Source organism: Pan troglodytes, chromosome 2 (assembly GCF_028858775.2).
Source record: "Pan troglodytes isolate AG18354 chromosome 2, NHGRI_mPanTro3-v2.0_pri, whole genome shotgun sequence".
NCBI classification, from domain to species: Eukaryota; Metazoa; Chordata; class Mammalia; order Primates; family Hominidae; genus Pan; species Pan troglodytes.
The window spans coordinates 75333745-75351094 of record NC_086015.1 but is presented as its reverse complement, the minus strand read 5'-3'; the positions used below and the strand labels follow the sequence as shown (position 1 = coordinate 75351094).

General features: G+C 40.7%; 1 protein-coding gene across 16 annotated transcripts in view; it reads left to right on the top strand.

Moving 5' to 3' along the window:
- The window catches only part of FOXP1 (forkhead box P1), a 629627-nt gene that overhangs the window by 226742 nt on the left and 385535 nt on the right, over window positions 1-17350 (top strand). The window contains exon 1 of one of the 16 annotated variants that reach the window (XM_054682066.2): window positions 3113-6283. The exons of 14 other annotated variants lie outside the window; for them this stretch is intronic. The gene's annotated coding sequence lies outside the window, so the exon portion shown is untranslated. Of the gene's footprint in view, window positions 1-3112; window positions 6284-17350 lie in introns of those variants that run through there. One more of the 16 variants, XM_054682056.2, reaches the window with a different exon arrangement.

Genomic DNA, 17350 nt, shown 5'->3' with positions numbered 1-17350 from the left:
AGCAAAATTTAAACTCTCGAATATGCTAGTCTAGTGGGTTTTCCTTCCTGTGGATGTAAGATTTCATTAAGGCTTGAGTACTAGCATGAGGTCTTAGCGGCACGCACTCACACCCAATTCTGTTCCCCCTATATGGGCAGGGGACATTGCTGACAGCTTTGCATTGTCCCTCTGTTCTTATGTAGACTCAAGGACGGGACAGAACTCTCCATCCTACCTTTCTGTGATTTGTTGCTCCCTGTATCTCTGCTGAAAGCTTACCGTGGGAGTGGGGTGCACGGGACAAGTAAGCCACTCCTGTCCAAATTTTCTGTCCCAAATTGGCCTGTACATGATTCTTGTGAAACTTTTTATCCCATAAAATGAATAGAATGAGACTTCCCTATGCTTTGTATTAATAATATATTCTCTGCCTATACTGGCCTGTGACGAGTAGTCATAAAACTTAGGGTAATGGATGCATTCGCAGAAACTCCTTGGATGCCTGCTGTGGATACGGGATAGCAGCATGGTTAAGAGTGTCTGCTTTGAAGTTAGATTGGCTTAGACTCAGATTCCACCTTTTCCACTTCCTGGCTGAACAACCCTAGGCAAGTTACTTAACCTTTCTGTGCCACGGCCTCCTTATCTGGAAAAGGGGATAAAAATAGAAGCCAGCACACTATGAAGAGTTAGAGAGGTGATGCTTGTAAAGAGCTTAGCACGGATCCTGGTACATCATAAATGCCAGCATTGTACTAGGCACCCCAGGTGATAGAGTGGAAATCTCTGTCTCTGACAAGCTTGTACCGTCCTGTTGCTGGTTCACTGGTCGTTGTTTTACTGATAGATGACGCATGTTTCGCAGTCCATTGCTCCTCACCTGGTATTCCCTTGTAAATGCAAGTACAGCCTTGGGAGCTTGTCCTGCTGCACATCTGCAAGGACACGTGCAGCTATGTATACAGCTGCTGTAGCCCTGTTAGCAGAGCTTAGGTCTCTGGATCCTGTTTTGAGGATTTCCCCTGAGAAGCATACAGTTCTTTTTTTATTCCTTTTTTTTTTTTTTTGACTTAGTCAGACAGTGGTCCTGCCTCGCAAGCAGAATTCACTAACAGCTTTCAAGTTGGTATTGCTGATGATAATCTGAAACTGTAGGGTTTCGCTCGTGCAGGCTGATGTTACATGATGTCGATCTTCTGCCACCTCATCCCCCATCCCTGCCCCTGTGCTGACTCGGCAAAGCAGGTCCTAGTCCCCCACAGATCCTCTTGGGAATGGCCCTCAAAGGACTGTGTCATCTGCACACAGAAGCTGCCACAGGTCCGTGGCAAAGAATGTCAGTTGGTGACTTGTACCCAGATTGAAAACAGTGCCAACCACGTGACCCTGGCTGTCTCTTGAGTTTTTGAGCCCTGTTAGGTGAGACGGGTAAGAGTCACACCACCTATAATAACAAACCTGCAGTGATAATTCATTAACATTGACACCATATCACAGAATTGATGGTTTTGGGGCAACAGACCCCAGCCTATAGTAGTACTTATCAGGGGTCTGCCTGACATAGGCTTTGCTTCCATCATGTTCACTGTGTGGAGATAGTGGCTTGAAGATCTGGCGTGTTCAAAAGACTCTTGGAAACTGAGCTTTTGCCGCGTGGTTTCCAATATTTTGTTTAAACCCCATTACTCTTCTCAGATGTCATAAAAACTCCCTTGCCTCTGAATTACGGGATACCTTCCATGCCTCCCAGGACTCACTCCTTCTCATCCCTTAGTGTTCAGTTCAAAAATCAACCCCTTGAACATGCTTTTGCTGACCACCTACGTGAAAGGGGACAGCCCCTTTATTATTTTTCTTGATCCAAACCTCTTGTTTATTCCATATGTTACAGCCCTGTCCCTTCATGAATTCACCTGTTTATCAGGTTATAAGCAAGAAGTAGGTCTTATTCAGTGTGGCTTCTCCATGGCTAGCAGTGCCTAACATACGGTAGGTATGCATGCAGTCAGTATTTGTTGAATCAGTCAGAGTCTGGGGATTTCCCTGTGAATTTCTGTATTTTTATGGCACCTAAGAGGACTGTATCTGGTTGAGGGAGAAAGAGAAGGAACAAAGCTACACACATCACCTTTATTGTAGGAATAAAATACTGCCCTTGGGTTTTCTCTGGAAAGTTCCCACTATGTACTGCATACTCTGCGTGTCCCATCCGGAAGGGGTTTTACATTATCTTCCCCATGAAGACAGAATCATTTGCCATTTGAGCCTGAAGGATATTGTGGGTGGTACAAATTGATTAAGGACGTTGGGATCCAAGCTCAAACCCCAACACTCTCATTCAGTGGCTCTTTTTTTGGACAAATTATTTTCTCTCTCTAAGACTCAGTTTACTTGCCTGGGGCAGGGGTAATAGCATTACCTAGCCACTGAGCTATTGCGAGGATTAAATTAGATGGTACGTATAAAGCACTTTGCACAACGTCTGGAACAGAATAACAGTGCTGTTGATTTAAGGGTATCAGCAAAGGCTTTGGGGACCTCCACTGATAAAACTCATCTTCTGCTTTCTTGTGGTGTTCATTTTAGAGGTGGCAAAGATGGCAAAGAACCTTGATTCCCGATTATATTTGCTCATGTTTCATGTGCTGAATTAACTTCAAAAAGTACAAAATAAGCAAGCAGTGAGATAGTCTGTTTTATATTTGTTGTTGACGCGTTGACTGTTGTATGCTCATGACCTGTCTCAGGTAGCACATGCTAGAAACCTCAAGTGCTGCAATGGCTCAGTGTCTGGAGCCTGACCCACATCCAGAAAACCATGGAAATTGAGAGTTTGGGGTGCTGCAGTGTCTGTACGCCTTCTTGCTGGGGATATGTTTTGCCTTTAAGTTAATCAGAGCTGGTTTGATCTCCTGCCTTGCAATAGAGGGCATCTTAAATTTCCTTAAATTCTCTTCTCTCTCTCTCTCTTTTTTTTTTCTGGAGATGGAGTCTCGCTCTGTCACCCAAGCTGGAGCTCAGTGGCACAATCTCAGCTCACCATAACCTCCGCTCCTGGGTTCAAGCGATTCTCCTGCCTCAGCCTCCCTAGTATTTTTTTTTTTTTTTTTTTGTATTTTTAATACAGACGGGGTTTCACCTTGCTGGCTAGGCTGGTTTTGAACTCCTGATCTTGTGATCCGCTCATCTCGGCCTCCCAAAGTGCTGGGATTACAGGCGTGAGCCACTGCACCCAGCCCAATTCTCTTCTCTTTTTTTTAAAAAAATATACTCGATGTATCGGTCCTGAAAATTCACATCACTTCTCTTTTGATAGAAAACCAAAGTCTATATAGTCTGAAAGGAGTTAGATATAAATGTCTTTCATTATTAACACCAATTTCTTCCACCTGCTTGAAGAAGATGATCTATTATTTTTGCTATATTGTTCCACCATGTCAGTGGTTGACATTTGTTGTTCATTGTGAATTTTTTATGTAAAAGCTGAAGCAGAGAGAGGGACCTGTCTCACTCTGTATCACATGACTTTCTAGAGGACAAGAATGAAATCTATGAAATCATATACTCTTATTTACATGACTTATGGAGTAACTAGGGTTATCTAGGAAATTAAAATAGCCATTTCTTTTATTAATTCATAACTTGTACTCTTGCAACTTAACAATAAAAGGACATGATTAAAATATAGTTTAAGGCATCAAACGTGGTTACTAATATCCTTTTAGGAAAGGAAAAGATGAAATCCAGTAAGTTTCAGTCAAAGTAAGTGAATAAATCAGAAAAAAAAAAACATTGGTTAGACTCATGATAACCCTCAGAGTGGCTAACACCCAGATTTTTTGCATCTCTAAAAATATATAACACCCCTGTCTCCAAATATCACTTCAGAAACTAAAATAATAATTCGTGAAAGGGGAAACAGATCCGTGTAATATGAGACTTGATCAGGCAGTTTACGCGGGATGCTTGAGGGCCTAGATCAGCCTTTGTGCTGCCCTCTTCTCAATACCCTGGTGCCTGAGGAGCAGCGGGGAAGATTAGGAGCTTTCTGAGGGTTTTTACTTTAATGCTTTGAAATTTTGCTGCATCGTCTGAGTCCAATTTGGTTCAGCAGTCTCTCAGTGCCAGGTGACTCTGACTAAGATGCTCTAGGGCTGAATTTCTTAATGCCAGCTTTCCCAGGGGATCAGTAAAGGTTTTGCCCTGGGTATTCCAACCAGGAGAGCCTGTGTCCTGTCTTTGTCCACATCTGTCCCCAGTCATTAATGGTGACGCAAAATAGTCTCCCACTCCTGACTCACTTCCTAAACATGGCAGTTTCTTTGGGATTCTACTCCTAGAATAATTGGTGCTTAGACCTTCTTAGGTTTATCTGTATGTATGTACCTAGAAGAACTTGCATTTCATGCTGTCACCAATATTCTGCATGCTTAAAAAGTAGGGAGAGGTGGAAGTAGAATTTTCTAAACTCATGAAAAATCTAATCCTGAAAAATCTCAATAAACAGCAGTTTTTTAAGAGAAACATTCTAGCTTTTGAAAGGTCTACCCTATAATAGCTACCTTTACTGTCTGTATGCCAGACATGATGCTAAGCCTTTGATATTTATTAACTCATAGTAACTCTGTGAAGTAATCATCATTCTAAAAATTCATTTTACAGGTGAGGAAGCTGAAGAATAGTGAGTTAAATGACTCACCCAGAGCCCTCTGCTTATATGGAGCAAAGTAGGATCTGGACCTAGAAATTCCTTCCCCTCGTACCCTGTTGTGTGTTTTTTTTTTTTTTTTTTTTTTTTGAGATGGAGTCTCGCTCTGTTGCCCAGGCTGAAGTTGGAGTGCAGTGGTGCAATCTCGGCTCACTGCAACCTCCACCCCCCTGGTTCCAGCGATTCTCCTGCCTCAGCCTCCCAAGTAGCTGGGACTACAGATGCATGCCACCATGCCTGGCTAATTTTTGTATTTTTGGTAGAGACAGGATTTTGCCATGTTGGCCAGGCTGGTCTCGAACTCCTGACCTCAGGTGATCCACCCACTTCAGCCTCCCAAAGTGCTGAGATTACAGGCATGAGTGACCACACCCAGCCGTACCCTGGTTCTTAATCACTATGCCATGCAGTCTTCCTCACGCACACATATTCTTGGGGTATCGACTTGCAGGCATTATTTTGTTTTCACATAAACTTTTCACTCTAGGACTGCATGTGGAGCTGTTATACTTCAATGCTATCTAATAGGCCCTGCTTGATCTTACTAGACTTCTTCAAATGCTTTCTTTTTGCTAACACAAGAGCTATGGGAAATAAAAGTGTGTCCCAATTTGATTAGGAACAAGGACAACCACTTAATTGCCATTCTTCTATCTCCAGTTGGATGTGCCTGTTAAGACATTTTCTCTAGATCTTTGAGTCATTTTTCTCTGGGACATTTTTCTAATTAACCTCATCTCTCTAGCCCTCATTTTACTTCATATTAGCCTCTGACCACCTAATAATTGATTTGTTCTGCTCAATCACCTGTGTGAAAAGCGAGAGGGTCTCCCTCCCAAAGCTTTGGTCCTGTACCTGGGCATTTTCCCAGCAAGCAGGTTCAGAATGTTCTTTTAGTTCTTGGAAACATTCACCTGGAAGGCTTTTTATTTACCAGGGTGAATCTGGGGTACTGAAAGGTAACATTGGCTAACAGAGTAGAAGACCTTTGGTTACTTAGTCAGTAGAATTATAGGTTTATAAGCTGTATGCCAAGGACTTTGACCTTCAAATATTAGTAAAATATTAGGCTTGAAGAAATGTATAAATGCCAGTTTCAAGAGACCACAAATAAGCAATTTTGACTTAAAAGGTTTGAAGTGTTCATATTGCCTTGTTAACACAAAGAGCAGACAGCCCACTTCTAAAGTGTCGGTGCCTTAAAATACTGAGCTCACCATATTTTAGGTCTTGTTGGTTCTGAGTGACCAGCTTAGTCATAAAGGGGAATTAATTGGCTCATAATGTTGAAAAGTCAGATTGTGGAACTAGCTCCAGGGAAATCTGGAGCAGGAGGTTCCGATCATGCCATTAAGTCTTGGTGGCAGTCTTCTGGCTGTGCTGTGCTCCCTGTTGGATTCATTCACGGAGGCGATTCCCTGGTTGTGGCAGGATAACCTTTCATGAGTCTGTTTTTGTAGCAACTCCAGCAGAAAAGATCTTTTCTGAAGAGTTCTAGCAGCTGTCACGGAATCTGGATCTTCCTGCTTCTGTGATTGGTCTGGTGTGTGCCACATGCCTTTCGGTGAAACACTTACTGGAGCTGGAGCAGGAGTGAGTTGGGGGAGGTGGGAGGTCCTGCTTGGCCTAGGATGGGTCATGTGTCCATCTCTAAAGGCATGGATGGCCTTTGACCTACACAAAACAATGGGAAGTAGGTGAAAAGAGTGCTGGTTTCAGAAGAAGGAGACAGAACTCTGGGAAAGTGAACTATGTTTATGTACCACGTCGGGTACTATACTTGATACACAGCAAATACATAGAATTACAGGGTGGAAGGAACCTTTAAATATCATGTGGTTCAGCTAACCCACAACTGAATGTCATCTATGGGAGTTTTCCCAGAAAGTTGTCTGCCTAATGCTTGACATCTTCAATGACATTTACTACCTTGAGAGTGGGCTGTGCCTCAGAAATGCTACCGTGCCTCTGTCCTCGAGGAGTCTAGAGTTCATTCATTTCCTGCCTTCCTTCTATTCATTCTTCTCTCCAACCGTCCGCCTACCATCGGCCACAGTTTGTCGTCCTAAGGCAAGATGCTTGCTTTTAACATACTTACATGTGCAAGGTAGACAGAAAAGTCAGTTATAATATGGTGATAGAGAAGCTACAAGAATACTGGTGTATTGTGCGTTTTGATTGGGGAGGGGATTGGAGAAGGGAGATTGGAGGGCCTCATAGCAGGAATGATGCCTCAGAGGATCAACAGGAGTTGCCAAGTAGCCAAGGGAAAGACGGTCTTTTTGGTGGACTTAGTAGGATTAAACCCTATATTAACATTCAGACTTGCTTTTGAATGACCCAGGAAAATTGGCTTATAAAGTAGCTTAGCCCAGTCAAAATGCATATGTCTTTTAGGTCACATAAAGAATGTAAGTGGTGGGAATAATATCCTGATGATGAAACATTTTTGTACAGGTGAGCCATGTGACATCTTCCAAGTCACCCCCATCTCCTGTTTCTTAATAAATACGTAATAAGTGAATGGATGAAACCTTCTTGGGAAAAACTTCAGTGAGTTAAATTACAGAATTTTAACAACCACTTTCCTAATAATTTTGAAAGGATCGGATATTATTTGTTTATTCATACATTCTTGGGGGCAAAGGAATACTTTGAACCTCAGTTTTCTCATCTGGTACCTGAGGATAAAAATAGTACCTCCTGAAGGGTTAGGGATATAGAGAATAAACATCTGGAGCATGTGAAACACCAAATATGGTTCTATCACCTGGTAAGCCCTCTGTCAATATTACTTGTTATCAAAGGGTATCTATGATTTTTATACCTCATTGGTTGTCAAAAGCTTAAAATTTAATTATGTCCATTTAGCTACTTGATATAAATGTTTTTCCATGTGCCCTGGATGGAATATATTTTTTTATTTTTGCATGTTACTTACACCTTAAAAATTAAAGATATTAAAGATGGTGAGATTTAGCAAAAAACTTTAATTTCACATGCTTTTAATGCTTCCCTGAATTAATAATTTTCATGTCCATCATATTTTCTCCTTGGCCCACAATTCATCCCATATTTGGATCTTGGCAAATGATGACTTGGTTAATTAGGCAGTCTGTTAACTCTGATTACTAAGTTATAACAGATCAGTGTAGAAGCATCACTGTGCAATTTGGATTAAAAGGCTCTTCATTTTATCAAAACAAATTTACATTTATGGGTAACTGTTGAAGTGCGTTATGTTAAAATGATGCATTTCATAAGGAAAATTTAAAAAGGATAAAAATTATTTCCTCCTACGAAGTTATTTTTTTATTGTGACATTCATCACATTATCTTTCACTAGGAATATACATAAAATCTTGGAATTTTCTTTTAAGGCCTGGAAATTATAGCTGATTTTATACCTTGATTATACAAATATGATGGATGCATTGCATTTTTATTTAAGCATAATTTAGTGTAGTGGCACATGGTTATATTCCAATTCTGACCACAGTGGCCTCTGATGTTGGAGTTACTTATAGAAGTGAAACTTGACTGTGTTGGGGCAGAATTAGTGGGCTACATTAGGCTGGCTTTGTTTTATAGCTGAAGGCATTGATGGTTATTAAATAGACTGCGGCCTCTGTAGTCCGGTCTCTTGTCTAATGGTTCATCATCACTTAAGGGAAGTTGGGGTATCAAAAACTTGCTTGCTTCTTCCATGTTCATCTCTGCCTACCTTCTTTATTTTCTTAGCACACATAACGGTTAGCATTGTGGAAGGTGAACAAACAAACACAGAGTAATTTTCCAGACTCGGTGAACCCTAAAATCTGTGTTAATTACCCCTCAAGATTCTGTCTAGTATCAGTAACATTCAAATGATAGCACCTCCCCCTTTACTCCCTCCTCTGCTTGACACACACACCTGCATGTGTGACTTATACACACATGCATATGCGTGCGCACGCGCGCACACACACACACACACACACACACTGAACACAGCAACTGGCACCTGGGAGGTGTTTAATAGGTATTTGTTGAAGACTTAGTGGGTGGAAAAGATGAAACACCAACAGCCTCCCACTCCAAGCTTCTAAGCTGCTCTTAGCCTGGTCCAACATCTGGGACCCTGTTTGATATTACAACTGTTGGAATAAATGGAGTTCATGAATTTAGTATTTATTCTTTCAATAAGCTTACTGAAGTATGGCCTGTATGAATTGCTGTGTTCTAGTTCTACGGGAAATAGATAAATCAAAGAGAGAAAATACAGTAGTTTCCCCTTATCCATGGTTTTCACTTTCTGTGATTTCAGTTACCAGCAGTCAACGATGGTCTGAAAATAAGTGAGTACAGTACAAGAAAATAGCTAGAGAGAGAGAGACCACATTCACGTAACTTCTATTACAGTATTGTTAAAATTGTCCTATGTTATTTGTTATCATTAATCTCTTACTGTGCCTAACTTATAAATTAAACTTTTTCATAGGTGTACATGTATAGGAATACACATCATATGTATAGGGTTCAGTACTAATCATGGTTTTGGGCATCCACCGGGGCTCTTGGACTGTATCCCTGTGTATAATGAGGGACAACTCTGTTCTTTTTTTTTTTTATGAGACAGAGTTTTGCTCTTGTTGCTGGGCTGGAGTTCGGTGGCACGATCTCTGCTCACTGCAACCTCCGCCTCCCATGTTCAAGCGATTCTCTTGCCTCAGCCCCCTGAGTAGCTGGAATTACAGGCATGGGTCACCACGCCTGGCTAATTTTGTATTTTTAGTAGAGACGGGGTTTCTCCATGTTGGTCAGGCTGGTCTCGAACCCCCGACCTCAGGTGATCCACCCACCTCGGCTTCCCAAAGTGCTGGGATTACAGGCATGAACCACCTCCCCCGGCCGACTCTGTTCTTTACATTCAGCAAACTCAGTATCTTGTTGATTGATGATATTGACATGACCCTAGGCCAGAAATAGTAAACCTTAGTTCTTCAGTTTTATTCAGTGCTAGCATGTAGTTTATGCAAAACCAGCTTTTCTAAATCTAGAAGGCTCTGGCTCTGCTGATATTGATGGTAGAGGCAGAAGTTTGTTTAAGTCAGAATGGAAGTGGAGGTTTTTATGAATTTGATTATTTTATCTTAATTAGGAACATTTAATAATAATTATGGGTGACTCTCATTTTGGAGCAGGTATGGCTGGTTGTTCAAAGGTAAAGTGATGTTTTGAGCTGTAATTTGACGGATCTGAATGACAGTCAGCCTGAATAATTCAGCTTCCTACTAGCTTCCCTACCACCCCATTCCTTCTTAAAGAAAGAACCAAATAAGGAATTTTTTAAAACCCAAACCATTCTGGATTCTATTAATTCTTATAGTTACTTTCAAAGGAGCAGTTTGAGAGAAAGATGTGGTCTGGGACATTTATATGTGAGGTAAAGCTTTCAACCTATTAGAACATTAATTTTTTTGAGATGGAGTCTTGCTGTGTTGCCAGGCTGGAGTGCAATGGTGGTGCGATCTTGGCTAACTGCAACCTCCATGTCCCGGGTTCAAGTGATTCTCCTGCCTCAGGCTCCCTGAGGCAGGTGCGTGCCACCACGCCCAGCTAATTTTTGTAATTTTAGTAGAGACGGGTTTCACCATGTTAGCCAGGATAGTCTCTATCTCTTGACCTCATGATCCACCCGCCTCAGCCTGATTAATTTTTTTTAATGGGGCTTTAGTTGCCTAAATAATATGTGTATTATATAAAGTCTTGCTAATAGAGCAAGAGAACCCTCTGGAAAAAAAACTGCCTAAGGAATGAGATAAGAACTGAAGCCTGCTTGGGTTTTCAAGCATCCCTTGAGATGGAAAAGTCTTACCCCGCATCCGTGGTCCTCAAGAAGCCATAAAGGCAACATTAGGAAACTTTCTCGATTAGGTGCTTCCTTAGTGAATAGGTCTGTGGATAGAAGCAAGCAGACTTATTATAAGGTTGGATACTATTACTGTGTGGTTGTATTAATTAAATTTATTCCTTTAAAATAACCTTGGATGAAAACAACCACCTCTTCTGTGGTCATGGTTAGCAGATGTTTACCGTAATTCTTTGCTCAGTGAAAAAAATGCCTCTTCCACCCAACAAAAACAGCCACGTTTGCTTGGCTAAATCAAAACTTTGGCGCTTGGGTCTTACTTTATATATCATGGCTCCAGTCACACAACCTTTCCAAGTGTGAGGCTTAGATCACCAACTCCAACATCTGCAGGAGAGCTTTGCTCACAGTGATCTATTATGTGAGTGCTTAATTCTTATACTGTTCTTGGCATTCGCCTTTCCTCATTGAAACCAATATCCTATATGCAAGCTGCTCTTTGTTTTTCTTACATAAGCATGCCTGCCCCTCCCAAATTTTTAAAGCTTTCACCTAGGCCTATGGCCATTTTTGTGAGGATTTTGATCATAGAAATAAAGTCAAAGTTTGCCTTCTCAGTCTGAGAGTTTAGTTTTTCTTTGGCTTTCTCTGAAATACCAAACCTCTCCTTTCCTTATATTTTGTGCTTGAAAAGCACTTTCTCTCATTGCATATTGGGCCTACTTAACCACCTCACTCCTCTTTTTTTTTTTTTTTTTTTTTTTTTTTTTTTTTTTTTTTTTACAAAACTTTATTGATTTCAAACCTATAGCCTATCGGTAGTCCCTGCCCACACCTGCCGTTCATGGTTCTAATAGGTATTTCAGGACCAGCTCCCCCATCTGCACTGAATTTCTGCACTGAAGAATGCCGCCTGCTCTCAGCAGTGCTGAAAGGAAATACAACAGCAAAACTTTGCTTTTCTTGGGAAGCTCTTCTCTTTGGAATGGAGAACTCTGGGTGGCTCTTCTTATTTTGTTTTCATCGCCAAAATAAGCAGGGATCTTGCATAACACCAGGGTAGGAAAAAAGAAGTAATTTTAAGGGAAACATATGTTCATGTTGAGAAAAAGGCAGTTAGAACTGGACAAGGGATAGTGGCCCACAAAGCTAAAGGCATCTTTTCAATTCAGTTAGGAAACCAGGTTTTGATCATTTTGGTGTATATATATGTGTGTGTGTGTGTGTGTGTGTGTGTGTGTGTGTGAGGCAGATTCTCGCTCTGTCACTGAGGCTGGAGTTCAGTGGCACAGTCTTGGCTCACTGCAACCTCTGCCTTCTGGGTTCAAGCAATCTTCCTGCCTCAGCCTCCCGAGTAGCTGGGACTACAGGCGTGCACCACCACACCCAGCTGATTTTTGTATTTTTAGTAGAGACATGGTTTCACCATGTTGGCCAGTATGATCTCGATCTCCTGACTTTGAGATCTGCATGCCTTGGCCTCCCAAAGTCCTGGGATTACAGGCGTGAGCCACCACACCCAGCCTTTTTTTGGTATATTTTATAAAATGAAAAATAAGTTGCTTCCCTGTATCCCCAAATCTTTTCTTTGATTCAATTACAAATGAATCTTGGGACACCAAGGCTTATAAACTAGTTAGTTGATATATGCAGTATAGAATGTGTCTAGTTCTGTATTTGTTAAATTATTTTCCTATGATCTTAGCACTAAGTAATGTCCCTGGAAGTCATTTCATTTAAGATGCCTGCCCTAATCTGAAGTCAAAGCTAAAATGATCCAAATATGATTTTTTTTTTTTTAATTGAGACGGACTCTCACTCTTTCCCCCAGGCTGGACTGCAATGGCACATCTCAGCTCACTGCAACCTCTGCCAGGTTCAAGCGATTCTCGTGCCTCAGCCTCCCAAGTAGCTGGACTACAGTGCATGCCACTATGCCTGGCTAATTTTTTTGTATTTTTAGTGCACCGGGGGTTTTGCCATGTTGGTCAGTCTGGTCTCAAACTCCTGACCTCAGGTGATCTGCCCATCTTGACCTCCCAAAGTGCTGGGATTACAGGCGTGAGCCACAATACTCAGCTTCAAATATGATTCTTATTTGGTCTGATTTTTGGAGAAGAGAAATCCGGGTATTAAAATGGACCAAAGATGTCTACTTTAGCTGTTTGGCTGATTAGTGGACATATTATTTGTCGTTTTAACTGATTTCAAATTATGTCTGTTGATAGAAACAGCAGACACTAGTGTTTCACACTGTTTGTGGGTGGCAAGTTTTGAAAATGCAGCTAATTTGCAAAACGACAGAATAGAAAAAAAGATAGAAAAAATTCCTTAAGTTAAGGTTTTCCATTCAACTATTCTCAAAGTATGAACATTTTAGGGTTAGGGGAAACTCTAGCAGAGTTCTTGTTTCCTCATTATAAATTAAATACTCGTATCCCTAAAACGTAGCTGTGAAGGAGGGAAGGTCCTGGAACATTCTTAGTACTGATATGCATATGCAATGCCACAACCGGAGAGATGGCAGATGTACTCACACAACTGGTTGAGGGCAAGGGCCAACAGGACTGTGGGACAGTGCCCAGATGGGAAGGCCTTGGTTGTGCCTGGAACTGTTTCTATATGTAGTTCTTTGTTGCATGTACAAAAAAATATATCCAAACAGAGATCTATTTAAGACCAATGAAAAAACCCGGCTCCTAAAGAGTCCTGCTTTCCTTAGTGTTGACACCAGTAGGTTTGGAAACTGTGACAGGGTAGATCCAGGCTTGCATTTAATCTGTTTGATTCAGAAAATCTAATTGAAGGCCAGGCGTGGTGGGCTCAATGCCTGTAATCCCAGCACATTGGGAGGCCAAGGCGGGCAGATCACTTAAGGTCAGGAGTTCGAGAGCAGTCTAGGCTTTGTGAAATCGCATCTCTACAAAAATTAGTTAGGTGTGGTGGTACACACCTGTAGTCTCAGAGGCAGGAGAATTGCTTGAACCCAGGAGGCTGAGGTTGCAGTGAGCCGAGATCACTCCACTGTACTCCAGCCTGGGTGACAAAGTGAGACTACATCTCAAAAAAAAAAAAAAAAAAATCTAATTGAGATTTAAAAACTCATAGTAGGGGGGAAAAAAGAACTTATCTTCCCCGCCCCGTAACCTAACAAAAAAGGACACAAAGCCATTTAAAGTGTAAGATTATTCTTAGATATTGGTGTAAGATCCAGCTATTTTATTTAGTTCACTCCTTTCTCTCCTAGAGGCCTCAAAGGGCATCGTCAGTAGCACCTGAGTCATTTCACTGTTGGAAACACTAAGTTAAAGAAAAAAAAATCAATGTATGCACATAAGAAGAGGAATTTTGAATTGCATTTCCTTTCAGTCCTTAGAGTAGGCTACATTCTGTTGTTTTTCTAGTGTTTTTGTCCTTTGGGATGAAACTATAAATGGTGGCAGATGCCATCTCTATGTTAGTGAGAAGTAGGAAGGACCTCAGGGAAAGTGTCAGAGCAAACTGGAAATCCCAGAAGTTTTGTTTAATAATTATAATCTGGCCATTTGTTCTGTGTGACAGCTACTTTTATAAGCAATATACTAGCACCATCTTACTGAGTTCTTGTAAGTACTATGAAGTAGCTCCTCTTATCACCTTCATGTTACAGATGAATAAAATGAGGCTCAGAGAGATTGCCTATTATTAAATTGCCTAGAGTTACAGAAGAAGTAACCCAAACTGAATACAATCTGTCATTTAGTTAACAGTAATACGTCAATGCTAATTTCCTGGTTCTGATACTGTATACAGCTGTATAAGATGTCACCGTTGGGGAAAACTGGATGAAGGGTATATGGGTATTGTACTATTTTTACAACTTCTTGTGGTCTGTAATTATTTCAAAATTTAAAAAAAGAAAGAGGTAGATTTTAGACTTGGATCAAGGTCTGTTTGCTTTTTTTTTTTTAGACGGAGTCTCTGTCACCCAGGCTGGAGTGCAATGGCGTGATCTCGGCTCACTGCAGCCTCCACCTCCCTGGTTTAAGCAGTTCTCCTGTCTCAGCCTCCTAAGTAGCTGGAACTACAGGAGTGTGCCACCACGACCGGCTAATTTTTGTATTTTTAGTAGAGATGGGGTTTCACCTTGTTGGTCAGGCTGGTCTCGAACTCCTGATCAGGCTGGTCTCGAACTCCTGACCTCAGGTGATCCACCTGCCTCGACCTCTCAAAGTGCTGGGATTACAGGTGTGAGCCACTGTGTCCGGCCTGTTTGCTTTTGTAATCCAGATTTTTCACTGCTTTGCCTTCTTAGATCATTTGACTAGGAATAATACGGTCTCTGTTCCACTATCTTTATAGGGTTTGAGTTTTCAGGTCTCTCAGACCACATCACATGGTTTCCTATAAGTCCCTTTGGATTTCAGGAATAAAGATTCATCCTTGATTTATGAAATGATTTGTAAAATAGATTGTAATTAATTCCTGATGTGTACATGGAACCTCATGTGGACATCTAGGAAAGAGAATGGCAGTAGTAACCCAAAGATTTAGTAGCTTGCAGCATGTAAATCTGATAAGCCGCAAAAAAGTTAAATTCGTAAGACTAGTTATTTATGTAGCAGAAAAAAACACGAGATTCAAATTCAGAAGCCTGTGTTTTAAAGCTGTATTTTTGGCTAACTTGTTATGTGATCTCAGTTTCCTCACTTAGGAAATCATTGAGAAGCGACTCATGCATGTTCTACCAAAAGCTTCCATGGATAAATAACTTGGAAACATTCCAGATAATACAACTTCAAACCTTTGTCTTTACTGAGTGAAAATGATTGCTGTAGAAGTCGTTCAGTCTTATGACTGGAGAGTCAAGCTCTAGGATATGTTGGTGGATCTGTTAACCAGTTGATTAAATCCTAGTAATATTTTATTTTAAATCTTTCTTCTTTGTTTTTCTTTTTCTTTTGAGACGGAGTCTCACTCTGTCGCCCAGGCTGGAGTGCAGTGGCACAATCTCAGCTCACAGCAACCTCCGCCTACTGAGTTCAAACAATTCTCCTGCTTCAGCCTCCCGAGTAGCTGGGATTACAGGCTGGTCGAACTCCTGACCTCAGGTGATCCACCGGCCTCTGCCTCCCAAAGTGCTAGGATTACAGGCATTAGCCACCACGCCTTGCCTCTTCTTTTTAAATATAGGTGTTTACAGCTATAAATTTCCCTCTGAGTACTGCTTTATCTGTACCTCATAAGTTTTAGTATGTCTTCATTTTCATTCATCTCAAAGTATTTTCTAATCTCCTTTGATTTGTTGGTTATATAGGAGTGTATAGTTTAATCTCCACTTGTTTATGGATTTCCCACATTTTTTTGTTACTGATTTCTAATTTCATTTCTTTGTAATTGGATAACATACTTTTAAATTTACTGAGCCATGTTTTATGGTTCAGAATATGGTATATCCTGGAGAGTGTCCTTGAGAAGAGTGCATATTCTGTTGTCATTAGGTGGAAGTTGCTATGGATGGATGTCTGGTTGGTTGGTTCCTAGGCCTGGTTGGTTCCTAGTGTTGTTCATGCCTTCTATTTCCTTGCTGATCTTCTGCCTCATTCTGTCCAGGATTGGTAGGTGGAGTATTGAAGTCTCCAGCTATTATTCTGGAGTTGTTTATTTCTCCTGTCAGCTCTGTCAGTTTTGCTTCATATATTTTGGGGTTCTGTTTTTAGGTGAAGATTTTCTCAAAGAAAGCAAAAGAAAACTCTTCTTATGTTACCCACTCTCAGAACTTCATTCAGCTTTAGGGTTTAAGAATTAAAACACTCTCTGAAAAAGTTTAGTTTTATAGTGGCTCCCTGACATTGATGGAGACATTTAGGCCATATTTACACAGGTAAAGAGAGATGAGGGATTGGTGGCTTTATTTAATCAATATATTAATTTTTTTTATTGTGGGTAGCTGGTAGGGTCCAATTGAGGCCAAACCAACATTAACTTCAGTAGCAGATGACTGGGAGCTTTGATTTACCCAGATCATTGTTTCATCTCTACTATTCACTTACTCTGTGTAGACATGGACTAACTCAATACAAACATGTTCCATGGGAAAAATATGCTTTTTATTTTTTTAACAAATAGGAATAAAATGCAATTTTCTTGTTGCTAAATCTCTGACTCTACAGCCCTTTCTGTGTGGAGGCCACGTGGCAAACTCCAGGTGCATCTGTCATACAGAAATTGCTTTTCCCCCCAAAATACAGAAATGTGAAATAAACCAATTTGGGCACAAGTAGTGTATGCTAGATTTACTTAGTATCTGTCGAACATCTCCATGCACTCAATGTATTAGGACAAATCAAAGAGTTATAACTGTCTAGTTTCTGCACAAATACATATATAGTTTCTACTTAGACACTGATGCTACTGATTGATTATTTTTGCTAACAATGCTATGGCCAAACACTTAATTTGTTCCTTTTCAGCAGTATTGTAAATTTGTTCTAGACATATGTCAGTGGGAAAATAGGGGGGGCAGGGGGTTATCTACGCAAGCACCCATGCACACACACAGGTACATACACATATGCATCAAAAGATACTTCCTCCCTTAAAGATGTTTAAAAGGGTATTTACTTTGACATGAAATAATTCTTCAGCCTTTTTATTATTGTTAAACATATTTTGGTGTTTATGAGCAATAAAATAGTTTAGCCACGACTGTATATTCACTATGAATGAAACATGGTTTTTCAGAAGAGATTTTACATGTATGTTAAAGCCATTTTCTTTTCTTGTCATTTATGTGAATGGTCCATAGATTGGATTGCTAGTGGAAGAAG